Genomic DNA, 5,000 nt, shown 5'->3' on the forward strand with positions numbered 1-5,000 from the left:
GCAGCTGATGGCGGTGTGCAGGAGCTGCAGCCAGCCTCCAGCAGCTGATGGCGGGGTGCAGGGGCTGCAGGCAGCCTCCAGCAGCTGATGGCGGGGTGCAGGAGCTGCAACCAGCCTCCAGCTGGTGATGGCGGGGTGGAGGAGCAGCAGCCAGCCTCCAGCAGCCAGCCTCCAGCTGCTGATGGCGGGGTGGAGGAACAGAAGCCTCCAGCAGCTGATGGCAGGGTGCAGGAGCAGCAGCCAGCCTCCAGCTGGTGATGGCGGGGTGGAGGAGCTGAAACCTGGGTCGGACCTGGTCTGCAGCAGGGCCCATTACCACTCAGAAGCTGATGGCAGTGTGTGTTTAGGTCCCTGCGGGGTGGATGAGCTGAAACCTGGGTCAGACTTGGTGTGCAGCAGGGCTCAGCACCCTCCAGAAGCCGATGACAGTGTGTCTTTAACTCCCTGCCTGGTGGGAGAGCTGAAAGCTGGGTCGGACCTGGTCTTTAGCAGAGCTCAGCAGCCTCCAGAAGCTGATGGCAGTGTGTGTTTCATCCCCTGCGGGGTGGGAGAGCTGAAACGTGGGTCGGACCTGGTCTGCAGCAGGGCCCATCACCATCCAGAAGCTGACGGCGGTGTGTGTTTAAGTCCCTGCGGGGTGGGAGAGCCATAACCTGGGTCGGACCTGGTCTGCAGCAGAGCTCAGCAGCCTCCAGAACCTGATGGCAGTGTGTCTTTAATCCACTGCGGGGTGCAGGAGCTGAAACCTGGGTCGGACCTGGTCTGCAGCAGGGCTCAGCAGCCAGCAGAAGGTGACGGCAGTGTGTGTTTAGTTCCCTGCGGGGTGCAGGAGCTGAAACCTGGGTCGGACCTGGTCTGCAGCAGAGCTCAGCAGCCAGCAGAAGGTGATGGCAGTGTGTGTTTAAGTCCCTGCCTGGTGGGAGAGCTGAAACCTGGGTCGGACCTGGTCTATAGAAGAGCTCAGCAGCCTCCAGAAGCTGATGGCAGTGTGTGTGTTTTGGTCCCTGCGGGGTGCAGGAGCAGGAACCCGGGTCGGACCTGGTCTATAGCGGAGCTCAGCAGCCTCCAGCAGCTGATGGCAGTGTGTGTTTAATTCCCTGCCTGGTGGGAGAGCTGTAACCCGGGTCGGACTTGGTCTGCAGCAGGGCCCATCACCATCCAGAAGCTGATGGCAGTGTGTCTTTAATTCCCTGCGGGGTGGAGGAGCAGAAACCTGGGTCGGACCTGGTCTATAGCAGAGCTCAGCAGCCTCCAGAAGCTGATGGCAGTGTGTGTTCAAGTCCCTGCGGGGTGGGAGAGCTGAAACCTGGGTCGGACCTGGTCTATAGAAGAGCTCAGCAGCCTCCAGCAGCTGATGGCAGTGTGTGTTTAAGTCCCTGCGGGGTGGGAGAGCTATATCCCGGGTCGGACCTGGTCTATAGCAGAGCTCAGCAGCCTCCAGCAGCTGATGGCAGTGTGTGTTTAAGTCCCTGCGGGGTGGGAGAGCTGAAACCTCGGTCGGACCTGGTCTATGGCAGAGCTCAGCAGCCTCCAGAAGCTGATGGCAGCGTGCCTCTAAGTCCCTGCCTGGTGGGAGAGCTGAAACCTGGGTCGGACATGGTCTGCAGCAGGGCTCGGCAGCCTCCAGCAGCTGATGGCAGTGTGTCTTTAAGTCCCTGCCTGGTGGGAGAGCTGAAACCTGGGTCGGACCTGGTCTATAGCAGAGCTCAGCAGCCTCCAGCAGCTGATGGCAGTGTGTGTTTAAGTCCCTGCCTGGTGTGAGAGCTGAAACCTGGGTCGGACCTGGTCTATAGAAGAGCTCAGCAGCCTCCAGCAGCTGATGGCAGTGTGTCTTTAAGTCACTGCCTGGTGGGAGAGCTGAAACCTGGGTCGGACCTGGTCTATAGTAGAGCTCAGCAGCCTCCAGCAGCTGATTGCAGTGTGTGTTTAAGTCCCTGCCTGGTGGGAGAGCTGATATCCGGGTCGGACCTGGTCCACAGCAGGGCCCATCACCCTCCAGAAGCTGGTGGCAGTGTGTGTTTAAGTCCCTGCGGGGTGCAGGAGCAGAAACCTGGGTGGGACCTGGTCTGCAGCAGAGCTCGGCAGCCTCCAGCAGCTGATGGCAGTGAGTGTTTAAGTCCCTGCGGGGTGGGAGAGCTATATCCCGGGTCAGACCTGGTCTAAAGCAGGGCCCATCACCCTCCAGAAGCTGGTGGCAGTGTGTGTTTAAGTCCCTGCGGGGTGGAGGAGCAGAAACCTGGGTCGGACCCGGTCTACAGCAGAGCTCAGCAGCCCCCAGAAGCTGATGGCAGTGTGTGTGTGTGTGTGTGTGTTTAAGTCTCTGCCTGGTTGGAGAGCCGATACCTGGGTCGGACCTGGTCTGCAGCAGGGCTCAGCAGCCTCCAGAAGCTGATGGCAGTGTGTCTTTCATTCCCTGCGGGGTGCAGGAGCAGAAACCTGGGTCGGACCTGGTCTATAGCGGAGCTCAGCAGCCTCCAGCAGCTGATGGCAGTGTGTGTGTTAAAGACCCTGCGGGGTGGGAGAGCTGAAACCTGGGTCGGACCTGGTCTGCAGCAGGGCTCAGCAGCCCCCAGAAGCTGATGGCTGTGTGTGTTTAAGTCCCTGCGGGGTGGGAGAGCTGAAACCTGGGTCGGACCTGGCCCGCAGCAGGGCCCATCACCCTCCAGAAGCTGATGGCGGTGTGGGTTTAAGTCCCTGCGGGGTTGAGGAGCTGAAACCTGGGTCGGACCTGGTCTGCAGCAGGGCCCATCACCATCCAGAAGCTGATGGCTGTGTGTGTTTAAGTCCCAGGGGGGTGGGAGAGCCATAACCTGGGTCGGACCTGGTCTGCAGCAGGGCTCAGCAGCCTCCAGTTGCAGATGGCAGTGTGTGTTTAGTTCCCTGCGGGGTGCAGGAGCTGAAACCTGGGTCGGACCTGGTCTATAGCAGAGCTCAGCAGCCTCCAGAAGCTGATGGCAGTGTGTCTTCAATTCCCTGCGGGGTGCAGGAGCTGATACCTGGGTCGGACCTGGTCTGCAGCAGGGCCCATCACCATCCAGACGCTGATGGCAGTGTGTGTTTAAGTCCTAGTGGGCTGCAGGAGCTGAAACCTGGGTCGGACCTGCTCTATAGTAGAGCTCAGCAGCCTCCAGAAGCTGATGGCAGTGTGTCTTTAAGTCCCTGCGGGGTGGGATAGCTGAAACCTGGGTCGGACCTGGTCTGCAGCAGGGCCCATCACCATCCAGACGCTGATGGCAGTGTGTGTTTAAGTCCTAGTGGGCTGCAGGAGCTGAAACCTGGGTCGGACCTGCTCTATAGTAGAGCTCAGCAGCCTCCAGAAGCTGATGGCAGTGTGTCTTTAAGTCCCTGCGGGGTGGGATAGCTGAAACCTGGGTCGGACCTGGTCTGCAGCAGGGCCCATCACCCTCCAGAAGCTGTTGGCAGTGTGTCTTCCATTCCTAGTGGGGCAGGGGAGCAAAGACCTGGGCAGAGGAGCGCCTGTCTGCATCCGATCCGGCCCCTCAGCAGCCCGCCGTGAGCCTTAGAGAACCCCCCCCCCCCCCAGCGGGCTCCAGGAACCGGGCCCTGCGTCGGACCCAGCTCAGTAAGGCCCTCCCTCGGGCCCTGCAGCAGGTGGCCCCGTCTATGCAGTCGAAAACCCCGCGAAAATCGGTGTAGAAACGCCCGAGAGGCGTGGTGCGGTTCCCCCGGCCGGTACCGGGTCCGGACCGGTCCGGAAGTCCACCCAGAACACTGCCTGGGGCTTCTGGGCGGCTCCCCAGGCGCAGGCAGTCGAAAACCGCGTGAAAATCGGTTCAGAATTGACAAAACGGCGACCTCGTCGCTCCAAAAACTAAGTCCAAACTAAGCCTTTCGCTTATCGCTTAACGCTTAAGGCGGTCGGCCTTATGGCCAGTAAATGAAAAGTGCCTGCGCCCCTGGAGGTTTTGGAAGGTGCGAGCGATGACCATGCTCGGGTTAGTAGGTGAGGCCATCGGAAAACCAGCGTGAGTTGGCGGGTTTGGGTGGCAATCTATTCCAGGCAGAGTCGACTATCTCTGGGCATCAATTTTGGGATTTTTCCGGCTCTGGTTCTGGGAGAAACGCAGGGGCAAAGTGCACGAGCCGCGGCCGATTTTGGTGGCCTGTCCCTGGGCACAAAGTCTGAGGAGTGTGGGCCTGGTTCTCCGAAAAATACCAGTCTGCTGGAGCTCACTCCCATGGCTCCAGGGGGCACGGCACACCCCCCGGTAGCCGACCAAAGTGCTCTACTCGGGCCAGACTCGGACCCACGACCCGGGGTGAGAACCACAACTACTGGTCATCCTTTTGACCTCCAGGGGGCGCGGCAGAGCCTCCCCAGTCCGACGCAAGTGCCCCACTTGGGCCATACTCAGACCCACGGCCCGGGGCGAGAACCACAACTACTGGTCATCCTTTAGACCTCCAGGGGGCCCGGCACAGCCTCCCTAGACCGACACAAGTGCTCCACTTGGGCTGTACTCTGACCCAAGTCCCGGTGCGAGAACCACAACTACTGGTCATCCTTTAGACCTCCAGGGGGCCCGGCACAGCCTCCCTAGGCCGACACAAGTGCTCCACTTGGGCTATACTCTGACCCAAGTCCCGGGGCGAGAACCACAACTACTGGTCATCCTTTTGACCTCATGGTCATCCTTTAGATCTCCAGGGGGCCCGGCACAGCCTCCCTAGGCCGACACAAGTGCTCCACTTGGGCTATACTCTGACCCAAGTCCCGGGGCGAGAACCACAACTACTGGTCATCCTTTAGACCTCCAGGGGGCACGGCACACCCCCCGGTAGCCGACCAAAGTGCTCTACTCGGGCCAGACTCGGACCCACGACCCGGGGTGAGAACCACAACTACTGGTCATCCTTTAGACCTCCAGGGGGCCCGGCACAGCCTCCCTAGTCCGACACAAGTGCTCCACTTGGGCTATACTCTGACCCAAGTCCCGGGGCGAGAACCACAACTACTGGTCATCCTTTAGACCTCCAGG

This window comes from Nothobranchius furzeri, unplaced genomic scaffold, assembly GCF_043380555.1.
Source record: "Nothobranchius furzeri strain GRZ-AD unplaced genomic scaffold, NfurGRZ-RIMD1 Scf068, whole genome shotgun sequence".
Classification (NCBI taxonomy): Eukaryota; Metazoa; Chordata; class Actinopteri; order Cyprinodontiformes; family Nothobranchiidae; genus Nothobranchius; species Nothobranchius furzeri.